The sequence below is a fragment of the Lissotriton helveticus genome, chromosome 5_1 (genome assembly GCF_964261635.1).
Source record: "Lissotriton helveticus chromosome 5_1, aLisHel1.1, whole genome shotgun sequence".
NCBI classification, from domain to species: domain Eukaryota; kingdom Metazoa; phylum Chordata; class Amphibia; order Caudata; family Salamandridae; genus Lissotriton; species Lissotriton helveticus.
The window spans coordinates 113,988,003-114,013,044 of NC_136065.1; the positions used below are offsets into that span (position 1 = coordinate 113,988,003).

General features: G+C 44.2%; 1 pseudogene; it reads left to right on the forward strand.

Annotated features, from left to right (window-relative positions):
* Nucleotides 1–4,921: 4,921 nt before the first annotated feature.
* The window catches only part of LOC144752408 (isocitrate dehydrogenase [NADP], mitochondrial pseudogene), a 31,681-nt pseudogene continuing 11,560 nt past the window's right edge, over nucleotides 4,922–25,042 (forward strand).

Here is a 25,042-nt window from a genome sequence, read left to right on the forward strand (position 1 = left end):
AAGGATATCGTGTTGACATCTGCTAGAGGGATGTTTGATCTCCAAGTAGGAAGGTCTTCCTCTGAAATACAATCGCTACTATGCACAAACCTCCCTCAACATTTTGGTGAGCTAATGCACTGCATATTTAATGCTTCAAATACTGTGGGAGTAGTACAGTTTTTCAAAGCAATTAGGTCTGCTTTGTCAGCATGTTCCAGACTGTATTTGGAGTGATTCAGTCCTTTATGCAGTCTTTGTTATCCAGTGTATTTGGAGGCACACAGTTAGTGTTATTTCTGATTGGATGTTCTACCTCAAGGCCAAATGGTGATGCAATTGCTATATGTCCAGCTGTGTTGGGATCAAATTATACAGTACTTTGGAGTGTCTTTGCTACAGGAGCTGAACGACAACATTTCTTTTCCTTCTACCTGTATGGTTACACTGTGTTCAACCTCTATTCCCCTGTCTGCTGTGCACTATCGAGTATGTAGTGGTTCTGTGTCTTGGAATGCAAGTGGTTCACTCTATGGATATGGATGTGCAGGAGTGTCCAATGAAGATTCATTAGTAGTGGTGTCCTGTAAGACTACATTTCCTATAAGATGTGTACTACAAGCTTTTCTGTGATGCTTTGACTCCTGGATTACTGGATCCTGGATCCCGGCTCCTGGCTTCTCCTCTGCTAGTACACTGCTGACTGGCACACCATCAGTGGCTGCTGATTGGGCTGAATATGACCGTGTTTGTTCTTTGGAACTTGCAGTTTGGGTCACAATGGAAACATCGTCTTTGGTAACTAGCGTCTTTTTATATCTTACCAACTCTCTGAACATGAAAACACTCCTGGAGCCTCTTGAATTCTAATTCTGCATTTGTATTTTTATTTTAAATTTCTCTTTATTCATTTTAATCATTGTGTGTATTTAATCAGCATTTTTTAATGCAGTTTGGCTTTCATTCTGTTGTAGGAATTGTGCACATACACAGAACTATGCGCAGGAAAATAGGACCTCGGTGTATAAAATCCCAGAACCGACTAGCTATAGTGTCTCATTTGTTCTCCGACAAACTCACGAAGCTACAAAGGATTAGACAACCCAGAACACAGCACTTCCGATTCTCTCAGGAATCGCGGTAGCAAGACATGCCCTTTCACTCACTCACTCATACTTGTCCACAATAAGGATAGTCAGAGTCACTGTTTAGTTCAAAATGTTTATTTTAACTATTTTGCTCTATAATGCAGTATACGAGCCACCACCAGCAGCAAAATGCATAAACCTAGCACATGTAGCAATGTTACAATACCATAGAATATAAAGAGGGAAGTCATTATATGTAGACAGTGGAAAAAGGACTATAAGGCCTAACCACCCTCCCCTTGGTAAGTTGAGTTTATTATATAAAGGAAGAACTTTGGGCTTTGTCAGCAGACCCCATACCTTAGAGCCTAGCTTGTAGCTTTACATCATAGGAACAGTATAGCTCTTCTCCAAGGAAAGGTTTCCCTCCAAGTGTATGTGAACAACATGCAACTCCGTAATATTAAAGCACGAGCTCTCTAGCAGTGCAGCTGTGTGTAGCATGTTTTGTCTAGGTAATAGGGACTGACCAGAACAGAATAACAAGGGGCATGTTTTTCGACCTTGCACATCGTGTTCAGACTAAACTCCAGGAACAGCAGAGAACGTAGAAAGCAGACCATTCTTATGTGAAAGACACAAATAGAATCTTGCAAAATAAAGTCATGTAGTAACGTGCACAAAAGCAGCATCATGGTAGCAGAGCTCATGCTCACTTAGCAATGTCAAGAATGACCCTAAGGGCCACATAACACCCTCCTTCTGGTAAGGTCGTAGTGCCTAGACAAAAGACTAAAACAGAGTTCAAAGTTAAGCAGAGTCCAGAATTGCTTACAAAAATAACTGATTTTGTTTAAAAAAGGACAAATTTCGGTGATGAAAAGTTGTCGTTTCATGAAAAACTGAATTAAGAAGGAGGTGGTAAATCCATAAAAGTATGTGAACCTAAGAATGTAATTTGTTCCAAAAGGCCATCTCTATCGTTAGTAGAGAAAAGGGATGCCATCCAAATGAGTATGTCGAAGGACAGACATGCTCCTTATATTGTGTTGCTTCCAAGAGCATATCCGGACAACGTGCGTGATATTCAATGAAACTTTGTTGCAGGATGTTCTGCGCAGCCGTGCAGATATCCCATTCAACCAAGATGCCAAGTGCAGCAGCACGCTCCATGTTGGCATTCCCAGAACACGCCAGCTTATGGGACTCCAAGGGACCCATTAACTGGTGAATATCCAAGACTGTACATGTCGTATTGGAGAAGCATAAATCCAAAGCCCAATAGGAAGGTCATCGCTGACAGTAGAACACAGGTTGCACGCCAGTGAGATAGGCAAAGCGAAAAGTCAATCCATAACTCACGCTAAGCGTCATTAATGGCAAGCATCCAAAACGTTGTTGCATTCAGTCACGGTACAGTTGCAATTGGCCTGGTCTGTGCATTACCACATGATGAGCAGCCATTGCGTAGTAGAAGCAGAAGGATCAGTATTCCACCTGCAAGCGCCAGTAGTAAAGGAAACCCTCCAAAGACTCTAGAAAAGATAGAATGAATAAAAACTGGTAATACTCCAAATATCATCTGAAAAGAAGTCACAAGGCCAGATTCCACATTCTTAAAAAAATGAGCAAGGCCTTTGGTGTTAGACGCGTTGAATATTTGGTGTATAAGTTCCCACGAAGTGAAGTGGGAGGTTAGTGTTCAGAAGTGACTGAATCTCGCTGTCCTAGCCACCTGCAACTCGAAGGTCTCTCGAGCTGAAGTGAGGGCCACTTCCTGTTGGAACAAAAGCACTTTTAGCATGCTCAATTTGTTGAAATCTGTTTTCAAAGTTGGAATGGAAGACAAAATCGAACTATCTCCTTTCCGATGCGGGGGTGGAAACAGCACATTGCTACAACAAGTAACATGTTGTGAAACCGTTACTAAATATGGGATTCCTGCCCGTAAACCACAGCAGTCGTGGTTGTTCAGAATAAGATAACTGCCGTTTGTAAGCAATGTAAAAGCGGGAATTATTGATGGGACAGGAGTTCCTTTAAAAAAACAAGCAAGAGTAGGCGTTGATACAATACAAACGCTGTGCAACTTAACATGTTTACAAACTAGGGAATGACCTACTGTATAATCGCAATCCTCCCCTGTTTGGAAAACTTCCTTATCATCCCGTTGACATAAGGAAAGGACCATAATTCATGGAGAAACGAACTACCCACGGGCTCAAAGCACCCTACCGGAAAATGTTGCATACATGATTTAAACTAAACAAAGAAAATGGGAGAGATATTACCCTATGAATTAACCAAACAGCCAAGCCAGTTTCCGCCACAAAGAATGGCAAGGGCTCCAACTGTTCAATCTGTAATAGCATGTATGTAGCATCTTTCATGGACATAAATCGCTGTTTATGAGTCAAATTAAAAGGTGAAAACAAAGCAGTAGCATTTAAGTAATCCCAACGGACTTTTCCCATTTTGAAAGTTTGTAACATCCATGCAAACTGCATTACTGATCTTAATTGATTTTGACCAAGATACAACACAGATACATCATTCCGAACAATATCAATAACAGATGACACAATATTATCCAAGGTGTAAATGGGTGAGGACAGTGTACTGATGCTATTGTCGACCACAGCAAGAACTTTTTTCTAAATTTGCCTGATCGATTTCATGCAGCCGTAAAGCCGGTTCTGCCTGAGAAAGTTTCCAAATTTCATTATAAGCTGCATATAGAAATCTCTTGTTTCTAGGGGCTCTGGGATCTAAGATAACATCAGCCAAATTAATGTCGCTCCACAAGAGGGATAAATGTTGTTTTACTGACAAAAAAGTGCAACGTTCCAACAATTGTTGGCATAATTTACCCACAGAGTATGTGGTGACTGTGTTTGAATTTGGAAAATGAGGATCTGGTCTAGTCTGCATGAAACCAGGAGTTACATTATAAAAACGTAGTTGGCATTTGTTTGAATTTGTTGGCCAAACCAACCAACTAGATTGGTCAATTTCAGAAATATTAAAAGTGTCATTGTGAAATAAAGCTTGAAATACATCAATGGCATAATTAGTCTGTGTGCTCCAATCATCAAATTCCGCTAAGGAGGGGACTAATGGAATGTTCACATTTTTAGCAGTCGGCAAGCCAAAACAAGTGGCCTGGTGTACTGTGTCAATTAAAAATAAAATTTGAATCGGAATCAGGCAGGCACGATGCAGAGCTTAAGTGCCCTGAACCTGCCAAGCGTTATTACCCCAAATTGATTTTAAATCAATGGTATATTGCCAGTGATCATAACCTTGTTTTGCCAATTCAGTTCTAAAGGAAGTGGAATAGACTAATTTAGTATAGGTAAGAATAAATTTAGGCTGCGATGTTGAATGCAATTAAAAAAAATATGACTCTAGATTAGACCTGTTGTAATCGGAAAAATAAGCAGATTTATCCCGAAGTGTTTTAGAACTCCCCTGGACGGGAGTCGGACAATGTTCCCATTGAGTGTAATTAAAAACAGGTTGTAATGTGCTTGTTTTATGTAAGTAAAGATGCCCATAATGTTGATAACAGAATAAATCAACATAATTGGCAGAACTCAAAAACAAATCTTCAGCATCAAAAGCAGCATAATATTTCAAATCAGAAAACAATGAATGTACAGCTTGCACATCCCAATAATCAGAATGTATATCGGACCGTGGACTTCAAAATCTACTTTATCCCACACGATGCCATCTGCAAATGGGAAAGCCAACATTTTAACAAGAGCTTGATCATGTTTCATAATATGGGACGATGTATGAGGTGCCAGAACTACAACGACTAAGTTCACAGCAGAGCGTTCTGGCAAATAATGGCCATTGATCAGTCAGAAAAAAACTGTCACAAATCCAATGGACATGAAGAGAAAAATCAAGATAAGCACCAACGATATGTAGGTCCAGGGTGGGGCCAGGTAAGTCTTCTTGAACCATGAGATAAAAATACATAATCTTTTAGTGCAAGTGTCAAATTGGAAGATGAAGAGGATGAGTCAGAAGAAAAGCTGGCATGATCGCCAAAGTAACCGCTTGCAGTTCTGTTAATTAGAGGTGGCAGTGCTGGGCCAGCGTGATATTGTCGAGGACTGATCGGCACCTCCCTACTTGACTCATCTGTAGGGTAAGTATACTTGATGTGTGCATTGGAAGATGGAGGCAGGACAGGTGAAAGGTCAATAGCAGTGTCCATTTCGCCCACATGGTTATTAGTGGAAGAGGATGAAGTCAGCGGATTCAATGAAATTTTGTTGCACGAAACAACAGGCGTGACACTATTCAGAATCAGCCAGACGGTGTAACTTGAAATTGTCCTCTGAGATGTATCTGTTGTCTTTGCAACCAGGTAAAGGTGGTAAAATGACTGTACGAGTACCCTTCAATCCAAGTACTGGAACCGGTGCACGATAAGGGGGACGTAATTCTTTTTTGTTCTCCAGCTTTTCTCATACCAGATCACCAATCTTTGGGAGCCAGCCGGCTACCAGAATCAGCAGTGCTGCATCAGTAGGAGAGGGCAAATGTTCAGTTGAGTAGTTATCATGGGTCTTTTGTAGGTCCTGTAACATAGTAGAATGATTATCTATGTCAAAGGTTGCGGCAGCCGCCACAACGTGTAGACCATCAAGGTCTGGCACAAACATTTTAATGCTCTAGCTTGGGGGTGGATTAAATCATTTCTTGAGGATAGAACTCAGCAGGTATAAATACCGCCGTTCTCCTCAATCACCAGAAGGGTGACTACTGGCGTGCCACAGGGCTCTACTTTATGTTCTCTCCTTTTTAACCTTTACGTTACACCTCTGATTTACTTAGCAGAGGAACTGGGAATGAAGGTCATAGCCTATGCTGATGATACTCAGCTTCTTCTCACTTGGAAGAAAAACAACTTGTCTCCAGATCAAGCTAAGAACTGCCTCTCCGCCGTTTTCAAATGGCTTGCACTTTCACAGCTTAAGTTCAACAAGGACAAGTCGGAGATACTACGGTATGGCTTCTGACCCCACATTTTAGAGAGTCGATGTGGCTTACAGAGTACCCCATGCCAAAATCTATTGGCAATCCGGTGAAGAATCTGGGGGAGGTGTTCAGGGAGGACCTTTGGTTCTCCCCTCAGATAAAGAGACTAGCTGGTATGTGCTTCGGCATACTGAAATCTCTCCGAAAGTTGTTCCCTCTGCTGCCTAGATCTGCAATGGAGATGGTGACATGAGCCCTTATCCTATCACGTATCGATTATGCCAATGCACTTTACATTGGCTTACCGGGCTACCAACTTAAAAAAATGCAAACAATACAAAATGCGGCTGCAAGAGTTTTGCTTGGCATTTCTGGAAGATCTAGAATGAAGAAACATCTGAGGGATCTTCACTGGCTTCCTGTGGCCAGTCGTGTCCTGTTTAAAGCCCTCACTCTCACGCATGGAGTGCGGCATGGAACGGGGCCACCATATCTTAGAAGGCGTTTTTGCTTTTACAAGCCTAAGAGACAACTGCGCTCTGCAGCATAACTTTTACTTGCGGTTCCCCACTTTCATCTCTCTCACACGGGGGGCAGCTCTCTTTCTTTTAAGACCACTGTAGCCTGGAATGCTCTTTCTTTCGAACTTCGTTACACTCAAGACCTCAGGCTGTTAAAGAAGCATTTAAAGACTCTGCTGTTTAATTAAGCTGCGCTTCGCTCAGTTGTATGTTGCTTGTTGGATGCCACTCTGGGACACTCTTAAGTAGCTGTGCGCGTTACAAAAGCCAATAACATAACATAACAATGCCAAAGAGCATTTTGTATGGGGTCCACCCGCCCAGAGAACTTCTAGGGAGATTATTAAGTGCACGTTGAACCCCATACAAGTGGGCCAGCCAGTTCCTACCCCTACCTAAGACTGTCAAAGATTGCTTTAAGTCATGGTTCATTCGCACCACTATGGAATTGGCCTCAGGCCTATATGGAGACGAAAACTGTACCTGCACCCCCATCAATATCATTGAGTCCCTGTATGCCTTAGAGGCGAACGCCAGACCTTGGTCAGAGTGGAAGGTGCCACAGGCAAACATCCTGACAAAGACACGCAAATCTCCAGTGACATTTCGAACATCAGCACTGCGTTGTGGCCAAACCCAAAGGAACCTAGTGCACCAATCAACTGCAACTAAAATATATTAATATGCAGTATCAGAGAAGAACGGACCGCAGTGATCAAGATACACACAGCCGAACGGCTGATTGGATAATCACAGCTGTGTTTGTGATGGACGTGAGACCGTAGAAGGCTTAATTTGTTGACAAATGTTACACGAAAGTACATAATTATGGGTCTGTTTATCTAAACCACGCCACCAGTAACGTTGCTGTAAAATAGAAACTGTCGCAGACACTCCGGCATGTGCATAAGCCATGCCTTCGTGTGCGGCAACGGGGGAACAACCTTTACAACAAAGGTTTCACAACGCGGTACTGTTACCACGCAACTTTTACAACGCAAGTCGTTACGACGACTTGCGCTGGGGGGCGCTCCAGGATAGTAAATAGTTTAATTTACTATCCAACTCCTTCCCTACTATCCACGGGGACTGGAGTTGGAATAGTAAATAAAAAAATTTACTATCCAGCGCCCCCAATGCAAGTCGTCGTAACGACTTGCGTTGTAAAAGTTGCGTAGTAACGGCAGGTGTTGTAAAAGTACGCGTTGTAACGTCGTACATCTGCGGCAACGATCAAAGCAGGTCTGCGGTCCATGTTTGGAATGAGCCGATCCCCAATATTCAGAATTGTAGCATAAGGAACTTGTTCGGAAGATAAGTGATAAGAATACTTTGAAGGGGAGCAGTTCCATCCTTCGTAGCAGCAATAGCTGGCAAAATGTCTTTATCAATCTTAGTCATGGACCTTGTAACTGCTGCAATGGTACATGTGGCTACTGCAGACTTGGTCGCTTCATCAGCCAAAAAATTACCAACAGCATGTGCTCCCACATGCTGGTGGCCAAGAGTATGGATAACCTGTGTGAGTGAGAGACGTTTATTAAGTTTCGCCACTTGAACCCAAAGAATTTTTTGATTTATTGCTCTGCCTTTAGAGTCTCTATAGTAATTTTGTGATTAAAAGACTGGACACAGTAGTAGTAAGAATCGCATACAATAAGAGTATTCAGCAAACTCAAGAGCAAGAACAAGAGCACGCAGCCCTGCCAATTGTGCTGTACAGTTCCCAAGTGCCTGGGTATTCACTATGGAAGACTTTAATTCTCCATTGGCAATCGTACCAGCCACTGAACAAGCATGTTTAGAACCGATGGCCGATCCATCGGTGTAGATGATACATTTGTATTCATCCAAAGGTAGCAGGGACAGAGGAGGATGATGAACATGTTCATACTGTAAGAAATCCTGAGCATGAAGAGAAGTATCCAAATTAAACGTGACATCAGCCGATGTAAAAGATGCAGCCCATTGAATCTAACGGAGCATCAGAATACATTTGCCCCGCACCAGACAGCGTTCTTTCAGAATCGCCGTCTGTACCGCTGTCCAAACCTTTTCAGTATTAGAAAAACGCATTTCACCCAATGTGTATAAATGTGATTTGTAAGCAATAGGTACTGTGTCTGCCTCATTGAATGTCAAGTAAGTGAAACCCACTGTCCCAGGTATTATAAGTATCACCAGGTTCGTGGCATTATCATGCGTCATCAAGTAGTTAGTAGCATGCAAGCCTGTTTGCAAAGACTGCAGAATTGAGGTATGTCCTGGAAGCCAGCTGGCCGAAGAAAATTTATGTTGTATCAACGCAAATAGCGGTATGATACGCTGGGCATAATCAGGAATGTATGTCCTCCCGAAATTCAAAAATCCCAGGAGAGACTGAAGCTATTTCAGTGTAGAAGGAGGTCGCAATTGTACACATTTCTTCAGAAAGTGGGGGGCTAACCCCCTACCCTCATTGTTGAGCTCGTAGCCCAAAAAGAGCACTGGAAAATGTGTTATGTGTGACTTCGCGAAATTATATTTGTATCCATAGTCGGCAAACGACAAAATAATGCGGTTGACTCGGACTAGATGTGGCATCAGTTCATCGTCCATCAAATAAATGTCATCAACGTACGAGAACGCATCAGGGTCTACACAACACATGCAGCAAAACCCCCAGGGCTATTCTTAGACCCCACAGGCAAACGTGTACATTTTTTCTGATATTCAACGGCGGTGAAGGATGTCCAGTCACTGCTCTCAGGCGCCAAGTTGTGACTATTGAAACCATTGGCTATATCCATTGTAGTTTTATATTTTTTACGGAGTAGTGTGTTCAATAACGCAGAGCTGTGTATGTTTTGTACCGCAAATGTACAACGATGACTATTCAAATTTCAATAGTCTAAGACAATGCCATACAATCCGTCAGGTTTTGATACAGGAAAAAAAGGATTTTTCATCGGTGACACGCAGGATTCAATCACACCCCGATACTCCGAGTCAGAATATCACAAACAGGACCCTTAGCTTCTCGTTTGATTGGATATTGCAGCTGTGGCATAGACCATAACGAGATCTCATGTGCTAGTGAATCTCTATCCCAGCCCACCTGATTACGGTACAGCGCCGGGGCAAGGGTCAAAGCCCACTCAGCTGCAATAGCCTTTGTATGTTCATCAGGGACATAACATGAAAAACTAGGAAGTATCACGTCTTCCCCTCTTGGAGCGGCTAGCACAAATGGTGGTGGCCAATCTGCCTCTGCTAACAAAATGTCATATGAAGAGGTTTGATTTTCCCAGAAAACCGCTGTTATTATACGCTGTATATCACCTTCAATTTCGAAGACTATTTCATAGAGTCTATCCGGGGGTGGCAACTTGTGTATCTGCTGTCTCTACTGTAATGAACGTGTCAGTTGCCCTCGCCTCCAGACAGGGACGTAGTGCCTCCCACACCATGGTAACTGCTAAAGTCCAGTCTAGAAGACGTGTTCTCACCTTCTGAGGCATATTTTGCTGTTAAATCTGCAACTTTCTTCTTCTGATAGGGTGGTCTAAAATGCGGCAGATCCTCTTGTTTGGCTTTAATGTCAAACTGTCGAGGTAGATCTCGTCCTTGTAGTGTGGGCTGCCCTTTGCCACGATCCTGGCGTTCTCCACCATTGACTTGAGAGCCCGATGTGTCCTGTAAAGAACGAGGAGAGTGCTGATCAGAGACTTGAAATCTATCAGGAGTCGTATTTTTTGCATGGTCGAGCAAGTCATAAGTACGCTCAGAAGACTTGGGTGTCAGTGAACCAGCACGCAAACCCTGCTTCTGTTGTTGCTGTTCCTGTTTTTTATTCCTCCAGTTCTTTTTAGGAAAGAACCGGCACCCATCTTTATCAGTCTGGGCCTTTGTTGATTTTGACTTTGAGTTTTATTCTGTGGTTGAGTAAAAGGCTTGATTTCAAGACTATTGCGCCCTATGGATTTATAAGCTTTTGCAATAATCTTTGGCAATTCGCGTGGCTTGTCTGCATCTGCAACAGCCTCCAAGCGCTGCGTCACTTGTAAGCATACAGCATCACCCTTAACATTAGCAAGGATCATATCGCAAACGATGTCGAACACCCCCCACCAATCTCATTCCCAACTCCAGGGCCGCCTCGACCCCATGTTCTTCTTGAACAAGCATGATTACAGATGGGAGAACGGCCATTGAGGCTGTGCCGAAACACATCGAATATACCGCTGAAAACACTTTACCCCAAGGGAACCAGAATTTTTGGTAGCATTATTGTCAAAATCCTGTGTTTTTCCACAGGTGTGGTATTTGGAAACACAGCTTTGAGTTGACCAAATTTTTCAGCAAGCCAATAAGGAAGCTCATCCTTATTCTGGGGATGCTTGCTTGGCACAGAATTAACCAGCAAAGGACTGACGGTGACACCACCAGGTGCAGGTGTTATATTATGTTATGTTATTTGAGTTTATAAGGCGCACAGCTACCCCAAGGGGGTTCCTGGCACCTGTCTGAGAGGAGAAGAAAAGGACCTACAAATAGAACAACCAAGTTTTCAGGCATTTACAAAAATTACCATAAATTGTTACTTTACGTAAAGAAATGGGAAGAGATTTCCACAGGGAGGGTCATAGATAGGCAAAGGAACTACTGTGCATGCGCCTCTATCTGATTCCAGGAACAGTTACGCAATTTTCATTTGTTCAATTGTAGGGGTAGTTACACAGCAGCCCCAGGTGGTCCCACCTAGAAGTTGCCGGACATAAACTGAATAACTGCCCTATGCGTACGTATTAAGGAAGTATGTATTATACGGCGTTCAGCAATCCTAGTAGTTGTTGGATAGCGTGGGTGTGGGGTATATCCAGCCAAGACGGGCCATGTGGCCCCTTCTGTCGATAAAGGGCCTAAACGGAACAAAGTTATTGGGTGTGGGAGGGCACCATCAAACCATATATGGTGTTGCCAAACTCTGAGAGGAACCTCAAGAGTACTATACGGTCTATATTCCCATGGAGGCGCAGTGGCAGTATACTCCTGAAACAAATTGTCTGTTCCATTGACTGTCGGAAAGGTGACCCAAGAATAAAATACCTTAAAACTAAAGGCAGGATCAGCCTCCACAACAAAGATAAGCGCAACCCCTGCATCAGGTACCCCGTATTGTTGTAAATAAGCCCTGATGGTGGGCGATTAGGAGGCGCAATAGCAACCGTCATAACGAAGAACAGAGAATAACAACCAATGCATGGCAGCGCAACAAGGGTTAAAAGAAAGAGAAAGACCTTTTAAAATTCAAGCTCGAAAAAACTATATAAAAAATCACAATATAGGAGGTTACACCGTCACAGCTGTCTCCGGAAACAGAAGTGACGGGATTGTGGACAAGCACTACTCAGGAGTCTCGCAGATAAGAACCAGACCAAACGTTGGCGGCCCCATTTTTGGGGATTCTGCACATACACAGAACTATGCTCAGGAAAACAGGACATCGTGTATAGGGGTTGTACCTTTCTACCACCTTAGTGCCCAAAATCCCAGAAACGACTAGCTATAGTGTCTCATTCATTCTCCGACAAAATCATGAAGATACAAATAATTAGACAACCAGAACACAACACTCCCGACTCTCCCAGGAATCGCGATAGCAAGACATACCCTTTCGCTCACTCACTCATACTTGTGCACAATAAGGATAGTTAGAGTCATTGTTTAGTTAAAAAAAAATATTTTAATATCATGCTCTATAATGCAGTATACGAGACACTACCAGCAGGAAAATGCTTAAACCTAGCATAGTTAGCATTGTTACGATACCATAGAATATAAAGGGGGAAGTCATTATATATAGACAGTGGAAAATGGACTATAAGGCCTAACCACCCTCCCCTTGGTAAGTTAAAGTTTATTATATAAAGCAAGATCTCTGTGCTTTGTCAGCAGGTGCCATACCTTAGAGCCTAGATGGTAGCTTTACATCATAGGAACAGCATAGCTCTTCTCCAAGGAAAGGTTTCCCTCCAAGTGTGTGTGAACAACAAGCAATTGCGTAATATCAAAGCACGAGCTCTCTAGCAGTGCAGTTGTGTGTAGCATGTTTTTTCTAGATAATAGGAACTGACCAGAACAGAATAACAAGGGCCATGTTTTGCACAGCGTGTTCAGACGAAACTCCAGTAACAGCAGAGAACGCAGAAAGCAGAACATTCTCATGTGAAAGACAAAGAGTCTTGCAAAATAAAGGCATGTAGTAACTTGCGCAAAAGCAGTATCATGGCAGCAGAGCTCATGCTAACTTAGCAATATGGAGAATGACCCTAAGGGCCACATAACAATTCGCTTTTATTATTAAAGTGCATTATTGTATTCATTTTATAATTTTAGGCTTACATACATATATATTACAAGTTTAATTTTAGAATATGCCTTTATATTAGGTTTGAAGTAATAGTCTCCCTCCGGCCAAGGAGTGGGTTTTGTGGAGTTCAATAGGGCCCATGAACAAAAGCCTCCATTTTGTAATACACATTTAAACTTGACATATTTTTAGACTAACTTTTTACACGCTTTGCGCTTACATTATAACATACTTAGAAAGTCCTCTTTGCAGCAGATTTCTTCGTAAGCATTTTATCATGACCGTTGTACTCTATGTGCAAGTCTAAGGAACACTGAGCATGTTGCTCTTGATTTTTGTTGTCCCTTAGTAGACAGCACTGAATCGGAAAGACCAACAAACAAATAAGCATTGCACCTCTGACAAAGTGTGAATGGAATCAGGCTTTGACTATATAAACTGCCTCTGAGCTAAGTTCCTCAGAGGAGCACTTCTATAGATTATCCTGGATGCTGTGACTGAGATGCAGCCCTGCTGATTCCAATCTCTATCCTGCAAAGGACGGAGGCCTGTTCTACACCAGACTGGCTTCCTGATACATCAGACACAGGTATGGGGAGTTGGGTTGCCCCAAGAGACCTGACAGGCAGTACTCTCTCTATGCTTTCAATCTGTATGTAGGCTTAGGGTAGGAGAATTCATATATACATTAGAATATAATTATAGAATCACACAATATTGTTCTATTGGTTGGACTGTTTATCTTTTTTACAATTCTTGTAATGCTGATAACAATGCCTTGTTTCCTCCTGCAAATAATCACAGCTCATATTTTTAAAACAAGAATCCAGCTGCTTCTATAAAAGTTTGAAAAGCTACTTTGTATCTTTCTTGTGTCTCCCAATGGGCATGCCTAAGTAATAACAAAAGGGTAGATTTGCTTCTACGATTTCTTTGGGGAATTAGAGTGGTCATGTTCTGAGGTTGCAGATACCATCCGGTACCCTGTAAGGTTAGGGGTTTGGATGGGGCACTGTGACCCAGCTAGGAATTCGGGCTAAATACTCTGACGGTATGTATGGACTCAGTCCCCATATTCTGACAAAAATGTTGTTCAGATACACAATCCTAATAATTCATAGGATCTGTATGACAGGCAATAGCTCTAATCTAAATTGTGGAGCTAAGGCTTGAATTGTGGCACAGTTATGCCAGTACATCTTAATGAAGTGCCTTTCCTGCATGGTTTCAGGAGCAGAAAGTGCTTTGTAGACTCTTTCTTGATGTAACCTTCTGGATCATCTCCCCTGAACTGTTGGATGGACATAGCTGCAAAATATGAGTTCGATGTGTAAACATTTTATGTTTATACATTGGTGTTGGTTATTAAAAAAAAAATAATTAGAATTAAACATGAATACATAGAATATATTACAAATATTTCACATCCTAGATTCCTATTTTTGTAACTGTTGATGTTTTTGTTAAGTTTTGCAAACTACTTAGTACACAAATTATTGTAACTGTAAGGGAGTTCCTTTGCCTGCTGCTGGTGTTTTGTCCCTCTGCTGACCGCCACATCTCCATCCTGCTAACAACCCCTGGTGGGACAAGGGTCCCAGGGGCAACGTTACCACTGCCGCCACACCACGCACGCTGGCAGTCACACTCTGGGAACTGCAACCCCCCAGAGTGCACCGCTGTTCCTGTCGTTCCCCCCAGGTGCTGCGAGTGAGGGGGAGGCGGGGCCAATACGCTCATAGCGCAGCCTCTCCCACTGCGACACAGGACGCAAGCGGGACGCAGCCCGGACCTAGCCCGTACCAAGGGTGGGCACGTCTGTGCCCATCAGGGGCCGAGAGGGGCTGGGCTGGGCCACCCCTCCTACATCTGCTATTGAGAGAAGCATCTATGCAGTACATCCTAAGCACAGCAATATAGTTGTCCATCTAATCAGGGAGTGTGTTACCCCGTGGCCCTAAAATCGGACTGTTTGGGTTTGTTAGAAAATAAGCAAATGCAGGGATGCAGCTGGGACACTGGACACATTCCTTGTGAGGGCTAAGTCACTGTTAACCCATGAAATCGAACTCACAGAGCGTCGTCTGTCCCTCGACCGTGTATTCTTACAATCCCGCCTATCACTAGGCGGTTTGGTCACAGATAGCGTAACTTGCGCAATTCCAAAAAACGTGCCGCCAACGGAAGTATGCTCCGCTTCCACAAGTCTATCTTCGCCAAACCTGGGAGCCTCTAGTAAGGCTTCCCTGGACTCGCCTAGTCTTAACTAACCCTGGGCGAAGCACTACGCTACGCTCGCGTAGTTTGCGAAGTTTGCGCAACTTCGTACTACGCGAGCTGCACGTAGCACAGTGCGGACATGCGTAGCGCAGCGTAGCGTAGTGCAGCGGTCATTTTTTGCTTGTACGCGGTCCTCAATATCATGTTCGCGACCGCGAGCAAGCAAAAAGACATCCCGGCAAGACTCTCAACACGGGTAGGTCAGGTTTCTCATTGCGAGTGGTCATGCATGCTCGCGACCGCTTGCAATGAGAAACTACCAGTTCGCGTTGAGAAAGCTGCCGCTCGAGTAAAAATCTACTCGAGCGGCAGAAAACTACAGCTCGCACTGTGCAAGATGCCGTTTTCAATGATTGCACATTGCCGGATGCTTGTTCGCACTGTGCAATCATTGAAAATGCATCTTGCACAGTGCGAACATGCTACTACGCAGCTCGCGTAGTGCTACGTGAAGTTCGCGTAGTGCGAAGTGCACTTCGCGTAGCTTCGCGTAGCGCTACTTCGCGAACTACGCCCACCCTTAGTCTTAACACCAGAGCTCGGGTGGCATGTCCACAAAGGAATTCTAAAGTGAAATCACAAACTGCCAAAACTGTAACAAGAAAGAGAAACATTGGGGCGACTAAGATTAAGACCAAACATATTAAAAGGTGCCAACCTGTTAATAATGTATCAGACCAGGCGGCCATTTCTACTGACTCAGTGGGTACACAGACTGATGCTTTCCCAAACCCTGCCTGCAACGATCCTAATGTATGTACCATGGGAGCCGCTGTTGACGCCAACTCTGCAGTGGAATCCATTGGAAATGTATTGGTAAACCTTAAGGATCGAATTAAATCGAACTTTTATGCACTTTGGGGGAAACTGGAACATTTGGACTTTGAATTGGTAAACCTGAGGGTGGGAGAGGTGGAATTTGTTTACAATGATGGTGGGGGGTGCTTTCTTCAACTATCCCGGGCAGCACACATGGGTACGAGCTCCAATCTGGTTCCGTTCGGAACAAAGACATTACAAATTGTAGTAATTCAAACGTACTCCAAGTACCACAATTTATTAGCGAGCAGGGGGTAAGACAGGTTACCCCTCAACCCAATGTAGTTAACCTAAATTCTGCCCTAGGTAGCAGTAATTCTATTCAGTCATGGACCAGTGATCTGAGAGTTAGGAAGGATACTGCTAGTAGCCTTAGGAAGGCTCACACGAGGCCACATACTGATGTACTAAATTTACCTCCCGCCTCCTGTCCCTATGTGCTGGTGTTGGCTGGGGTCCCTAACTTAGTGGAGGATCAAAGGGAGTCTTGTGTAGACCTGCGCAATAAGTCCATAAACTAGCTGTGTAAATATAAGGGTTTTCACCCTTCCAATATGAATGACATTCTTATGGCCAAAAGAGTAGCGTGGGTTGGCCATTCTGCCAAGCATATAAATGGTGACTGCATTGTATTGAATTTTCGCAGACCTCACATGGTTCACCGCTTACTGAATATTTTTGAGCATCACTCCACACAAAATACCTGCATTAGCGTGCTCCCCTTGAGATATTTTTATAAGCCACCATTCAAACCTATTAGGGACACTCACATCCTGCCTTTGTCGACCAACAGGTTTAACGCACTTTCCAGCCTAGACGCACAGGACTGACAATAACCACTAATGGCAGATCAGCAGCATGATCAGCCCCACCTGGTGGACCCTCCCGCTACCACAGCATCAATTCATAATGTTAACGATAAGCCACCCTGAACTATAATGGCCCCCCCTGCTACTATGGTATTACCTTACAATGCTAATGATTAGCTACCCCCAATCAAAAGCAGTACTAGAGCAGACTTGAATATCCTAAGTTGGAATGTAGCAGGGCTGCAGTCTAAGCTTGGGGACCAGGATTGGCTGCGCCTAGTCAAGGAACAGGATGTAGTTATGTTCCAGGAGACTTGGACCACCAATGATTTGCACATTGAGGGGTTTCATTGCATTAGTGTAGCGGCCTCCCATCATAAACCGGGCCGTCCATCGGGGGGGGAATCTTCATTGGGCTTAACGTAGCAGCCAGAGGGAGCTTTAAGGTCATCCCAACCAATAGTTCTCATTATCAAGTAGTAGTTTACAAAAGAAGAGTTTCTTTTTATTTGGTAAACTTTTATAATAATGATTTCCAGTCTATTCCTAATAGGAATTTTATTGCGCTTTTTGATTTTATTTCTAATTTAGATGGTCAGCAACACTCGGGCGACACTACCGGGATCATTTTAGGGGGAGATTTTAACGCAAAGCTTAATTACACACATCATGTTGTAGAGACATTTAACCTAGGTTCCTCCTCTCGTAGGGAAGCTGAGTTGGCTGTGTTCCTAAGCTCACAAGATTTGGATAATGTGATGGGCCGGATGGGTCCAACACACGCCACTATCAACTTCTTACATTTAGAGGTAGGGGTTATTCCTCTACACTAGATTTTGTTTTTATCTCTTCTGCACTTATGGACCACTTTACAGCTGCAGAGGTTATCACCACGATCCATGGGGATCGTAACCCCATTAAATTAGTACTGAAATTGGCACCTTGACTGTTGAATGTGGGTCTAAAGATTTAACGCCATCCACTGACAATTTAAGATTAATATGGAGGGGCGTCGACAGCGATGAATTGTTTAACTTACCAGTGAAGGACAATCTACCCCTCATTAAATCATGTCTGTCATTTAAAACCCTGCACCTAGAGATAGTTAATGATTTCTCTACACTTTGCATGGTCATCAAAACCTTACTGTCGAAGCCCGCTTCTTTGAAGAAGCAGGGCCCTATATGGTTCGATGATAAATGTTCACTGGCGAATAGGAATCTACGTTAGGCCCTTTCAGCCACACTTAGGTGCACTTCAGATGTGAAATTGGCAAGGAAGAATTATAATGTAGTGGTTGACAACAGGAAGGGAGTTCTTCTAAATGATTATTGGGAAACACTATCCCAGGCAGCTGCCATTAAAAAGGGCAACATGTTTTGTTCTGCTGTAAGGGACTTCCGATCTACAGAACAGCTTCTAACCCCCATTAGCTGCACTATATCCAGTGAATCCTGGGAAAATCATTTTTCCAATATTTACGCCACCCCTTCAATGGTGACGGACCAGCAGGAATTTGGCCCATTCACTGGTATCCAGATAACACTCCTCGAAGTAGAAGAAGCCATTCATCAGAATATTGGGAACAAGGCCCCGGGCCCAAATGGGCTACCAATAGATTTGATCAAATGGAACCCGGACTTCTGGGCCCCGCTCCTTTTGAATGTTTTTAACAACCTAAAGTATGCCCCGCTACCTAGTAACTGGGCTAGGAGTATCATCTTCCCAATATTCAAAAAGGGGGATCGGTCACAGCCCTGTAACTATAGGCCGATCTCACTGATTGATAATACCCTTAAAACTTTGGGCAGAGTCTTATATAATAAGATCCTGGAATGGTCAGAGGAATGCAGTATTCTAGAGCCCTGCCAGCTAGGATTCCATAGCAAGGTTGGTACTAACGAACAATGCCACAACCTAAACCTTGTAATTGGGAAGTACACTATCGCTCGGAATTCCCCTGTCTACTTGGCCTTTATGGATTTGTCATCAGTATTTGAACTTCTAAATAGGTCAAGGCTGTGGGCTATCCTATTAGCTTACGGGCTGGATGAGCCATTGGTTCATTTTCTGGCACACCTCCATAAAGACCTCCAGGCACAGGTGAGGCTAGGTAGTGGTGGAGAGGTATCAGGAGCCATTAAGGTTGGAAGGGGGGTCAGGCAGGGATGTGTCATGGCCCCCCTTCTTTTTATCATTTATATTAATGGTCTAAACAAGCCACTGGTACCCATGACCAAAGATGTTCCCATGATTCATGGGAAACCCCTTCCCGTACTACTCTACGCAGATGATGTGGTCCTTATAGGCCGCACTCCTAATTCTCTGCGTATTCTAGTGCAGTCCTTTGTCAAATATAGGGACAGTTTGGATTTGTGCGTAAATTAAAAAAATCTTTTTTAATGTCCTGCGGCCCTAGGAAGTGCCAGCTTAGTTCTATTGTTGCCGGCAATCAAAAATTGACAAGTACCTGTAAATTCCCTTATTTAGGAGTTGTCTTTGCTGCAAACGGCTCCTGGACTGAGCATCTCACTCTCTCTGTTTTTAGCTTCCCCCGCCCAAAGAACACAGGTGCCATTTTAGCAATCTTAACATTTTTTAAACTACAGTGTGTCCCTGGGGCCACGTACGGAGCTGTGATTTGGGGCACCGCAGATAGCTCCTGTATTAAGCAGAAAGAAAATCGGTTCTACAGAAAGCTGTTGAGTATCCCAATCGCAACCCCACAATACATTTGCCACAAGGAACTGAATTTAAATTACATATCTGACTTAATATGTGCTCGCCCAGCCCTTTTTTGGCTATCAGTTTGGAAGAACCATGCAGCTACCTTAACACAAAGTATTATAACAGACTGTTTGAAGTGTGAGAAGGGGATGGCAATTCCCTGGCTATCTGGACTGTACCAGAACTTATGCAGCATTAATAAGGGATCCATTTTCTTAAACCCTAGTGATGCCGAAAATGTAAATAAAAAATAACTTAGAAGCTCGCTTTATTCGTCATATAGCACTGTAAGAACTGTGTTGGAATCAAAGAAATCCTCTGTTTTCAGTTATATGGCCTATGAACGGCATCGCTATCCCCTAAGGAATTATCTCACCCTACCCATGAGTCGTTGGTAAAGGAGCCTCTTATTCCGCCTGAGGGCTGGGACAGTTACATTTGCATTGTGTTTCCCCTTGGGTTACTATCCGAAACTTGATTCACTACCCTGCCCATGTGACCGGGTGAGTGGTCAATCAACCCAGCACTTCCTGTTTTTCTGCAAATTTTACATGAAATATATTAAGCGGCTTCTTCTCCCAATATTATCTTTCCTAAGATACAATCAGGACTTTGTACATTAATGTGGGTTGTTCTGTAGAAGCCATAATAAGTCTTCTTGGGGTTTATCCAAAATGTCTCCAATATTTGTTCTCCTGCACTCAGAAGCTGATTAAATTCCACCCAGGGTAACATTTACAAACAGGCAGTATAAATACCAGCAATCAAAAAAATCTATTTAGGTTTCAGGGGCCTAACATCTCAGTATTTGGGCACCAGGTGCTGAAATACGGGGCATGGGTTGTACTAAATTTAAGATCAGCAGTGCTTGGGTCATTGCATGAGTTACCACCAATAGTATACCTACCTCTCTTTGCATAGTGAGGCCATGCACACCTGCCCGGGCTTGCCATTGGATAGGGGTCAGAATGCAGAACTGTTTACTACAGTGAGGGGCCTGGTTCATCATTTGCATTACAGGAGCAGGTCTTCCTGCAGAATGTACTGGGGTCAGCTCATTTGATTGGCTTCTCTCCCACGTGAGTTGCTAATAAGCCATTGAAAATTATCAGTAGGAGAGAGTTGACTCTCTGCTTCCAAATGAACATCACATAATAAACGTTAGGAGAGAGGCAAGCGCTGAATGAAAAGCAGCCCCTCCATCTGCGGATGTGGAGCGGGGGGCGCTCCCAGTCCAGCTGCCTCGTTACAGTTCTCCTTGGCAATAATCCCTTCAGTTGCCTGGGCTTCCAGCCTCAATCCTCTGCTCTGCGCATCCAGGCTGAGCACCTCTCGCAGGTCCTGCTGTCTGAGGGCCTGTGTGAAACGGAGACGGAAAATCAAAGGCTGCCCTCGTGCTGGATGCAAAAACAATCTGCTGCAAAGTATCACACTGATTTAAACTCAGTATTATTGATCTAAATAAAGAGGGTGAATAGCATGCCCCATTATTAACAAAGCAACTTATATTATTAATTCCTGAAGTTAAATATGTCAATGCTTTTGTAAAAAAAAAGAATATATATATATATATATATATACATATATATATATATATATATATATATATATATATATATATATATATATATATATATATATATATATATATATATATATATATATATATATATATATATATATATTCCAAAGAGTTTGCCTGTGTATGAAGGATGTCACCCAAGACGAATCAATACTGATGTGTGTCCCTTTCAAAAAATGTGGCAGTATTGATTTGTCTTGGGTGGCATCCTTCATACACAGGCAAACTCTTTGGAATATATATATATATATATATATATATATATATATACATATATATCCAACATAAACAGGAACCCCTTCGAATTGAAGCCACCCAGGAGATAATTTTGCTCACAAATCAACACCATGCCAGCAGGAACCTTCTCGTAGAGAACAGCCTTCATAAAATCATTTCGCCAGACGCGTTTCAGGATTAAAGATCCTTTCTTCAGTGGCGCAGGTAAGAGACTTCAAACAGCGCTGTTCGTTGCACACATATCAATTTCAAACACCTGCCCCAGTGGGCGGGGCCAACAGATGGCCTTCTGGGAGTTGAAGTGCGCTCACGGTATTCCCCTCGTGGGTGCGCTAAAAAAAAGTCTCACAATAAAGTCCCAATATATGATGCATACTCTTGATGGGGACCTGCCCCGCTTTGTGGGTGCAAATAGGAGCAAATGTCATCTGACACCACCCTGCTGTGGCACCAGGTTGCCCCTGGTCCGCTTGCTACAGCACCACCGTGGTGCCGTCGTGGACCTGCCAAGATGCGGTGAGCTTCGTTTCACGACCAGGTTAGGGCCGTCTTAAATCCAACATAAACTGGAACCCCTTCGAATTGAAGCCACCCAGGAGATAACTTTGCTCACATTATTATCTATTTGCACCCACAAAGTGGGGCAGGTCCCCATCAAGAGTATGCCCGCCCACTGGGACAGGTGTTTAAAATTGATATGTGTGCAACGAACAGCGCTGTTTGAAGTCTCTTACCTGCGCCACTGAAGAAAGGATCTTTAATCCTGAAACGCGTCTGGCGAAATGATTTTATGAAGGCTGTTCTCTACGAGAAGGTACCTGCTGGCATGGTGTTTAATAAAGATTTGTGAGCAAAATGGTCTCCTGGGTGGCTTCAATTCGAAGGGGTTCCTGTTTATGTTGGATTTAAGATGGATCTAACTCGGTCGTGAAACGAAGCTCACCGCATCTTGGCGGGTCCGCGACGGCACCAAGGTAGTGCTGCAGCAAGCAGACCGGACGCAACCTGGCGCCACAGCAGGGTGGTGTCAGATGACATTTGCTCCAATTTGCACCCACAAAGCGGGGCAGGTCCCCATCAAGAATATGCATCAATTATTGGGACTTTATTGTGAAACTGTTTTTTTAGCGCACCCATGAGGGGAATACCGTGAGCGCACTTCAACTCCCAGAAGGCCATCTGTTGGCCCCACCCACTGGGGCAGGTGTTTGAAATTGATATTTGTGCAACGAACAGCGCTGTTTGAAGTCTCTTACCTGCGCCACTGAAGAAAGGATCTTTAATCCTGAAATGCGTCTGGCGAAATGATTTCATGAAGGCTGTTCTCTGCGAGAAGGTACCTGCTGGCATGGTGTTTAATAAAGATTCGTGAGCAAAATTATCTCCTGGGAGGCTTCAATTCAAAGGGGTTCCTGTTTATGTTGGATATACATAGACTATCTGTTAGATCTGGGGGTCTCTAGTTGGCAGAGGTAGGTACCACTGTCCAAATAGGGACCCTTGCTTCTAGTCAGGGCAAGGAGATAACCCTCTGAGATAACCCCTGCTCACCCTCTAGGTAGCTTGGCACGAGCAGTCTAGGCTAACCAGAGGCAATGCGTAAAGTATTTGTATCAACACTCACAGTAACACAGTGAAAACACCACAAACTGACTCCACAACAGTTTAGAAAAATAAAGGTATTTTTAATCTAAACTACACAAGACTAAAACGACAAAAATCCAACATACACAGTTCAAGAATATGGTTTCAAAAAGAGTTCTTAATGTTGCGTTAGAATTCTCTACGTTGCGATAGAATTCTCTACTGAAAAGTTCACAGTTGCGTCACGTTTACTCACAGTACCTTTTAGTTGCAACAAAGTTCCAAAAGCAGAAGCTGGTGCGGTGGAAAACAAGCGATGCGTTGCTCCTGAGACCCTGGGGAGGCGATGCGACAGCCCCGCTGCAGCAGCGGGCGTGTTGCGACGAATCCGGTCTGTATGGGGAGGAAGGCCACTTGTATGGATTCCGATGCGTAGGTTCCGTAGGAAGTCTGTTCTTGCAAAGGCACGATGCGACGATCTCGTAGGGGCTGCGACGATCTCCGGGGCGACGATGCGCGGTCCAGCGGGGATCCTCTCTCTCACAGCTCCTCGATGCGTTGATTCTGCGACGATGTTCGCAGCGACGTGATGCGGTCCGCAAGCAAGCGGTGCAGCGATCTCACCCAGCGACGACAGGCTCTGCGACGATACTCGCAGCGATGTTCGATTCTCCCGCACCGGTCTGGTGCGTCCCGCAAACGAAGGATGCGACGTCTCTGGCAGCGGCGTCAGGCGCTGCGATGAGCTCGACCTCCGTAGCGGCTGGAAACTTCTCGCACTGTCGGGGATGCGCTCCGCGAGCGATGCAACACTTTTCAGTTTCAAAAGTCACTCAAGCTTAGTTTCAAGCTTCCCAGCTCAGGTACAACTTCCAGAGGCCCCACAACTGGATCAAGCACTCTAGGAAGGACAGAACTCTCTCAGCAGAGTTCAGGGAAGCTGGGGGTGAAGTCCTTGTGTTCTTGGGACTTCAAAACAGGGAGCCAGCTCTTCTCAGGCCCTTGGAGATTCCTTCAAGACAGGGGACACAGCTCAGCAGCAAAGTCCTTCCCCTCTCCTTGGCAGCAAAGCAACAGGTCAGTCCAGCAGAGCAACAGCAGGACAATCTTCCTTCTTCGGTTTCAGCTTTCTCCTTGGCAGAGGTTCCTTCTTGATTTCCAGGATGATCTAATTTTCTGTTGTCAGGGGTCCTGTACTTATACCCCTAAAGTCTTTGTTCTCTCTGTGCATGTGGGCCCTGAGCCCGGTCTGAACCAGTTCTGGGTGTTTCCTGAGTACTTTGTTTTGCTGGCTGCTTCTTTCCTTTCAGAGTGAGGGGCAGGGTCGTTAGCCACCCAGCCCTGGAGCACTTTGTTGACATGATTCCTTCTCTCCTTTCACAGTGCAGGGCAGAGACATCAGACGCACCACAGGGGGTGGAGCCAGCACTGTGGGGGGCGGGCACAGTCCTATTCAGGCCCAGGTGCTAACTCCTCCCACCACTCAAGTTGCAAATGCAGTCATTCAGCCTAGGGCTGACTCAGCCAGCCTCCTGGGGAATTCCCCAGCCCCTGTCACTCTCAAACCAGACAGTCAATACACAAACAGGCCCAGGCACACAGAAGGATCAGACAAGAGAACAGCAACTTTCTAAAAGTGCTGTTCTCAAACACAGGATTTAAAAACAACCTTTCCTAAAAGATGTGTTATTAAATTCTGAGTTCAGGGATACTAGATACTTATGTCCTATCTTGTTCCTATGGGAAGAAATGCTGTTAACCACTGTAGCCAGCATCCCCCATGTTAACCTATGGAGCAAGATAGCCTTACAGTAGTGAAAAACGAAAATGGCTGTAATTCACTACCAGAACATGTTACCTGCACTAGTACATGCTCTACCTTTTACATACACTGCACCCTGCCCAGGGGGGTACCTTGGGCCTTCCATAGGGGTGACTGATGTGCACGAAAAGGGAAGGGTTAGGCCTCGTCAGTGGGGACACTGACCAGGAGGACATGGCAGTTCTAAACTGCACGCAGGCACTGCATTGGCAGGCCTGGGACACCATTTTAGGGCTACTCATGT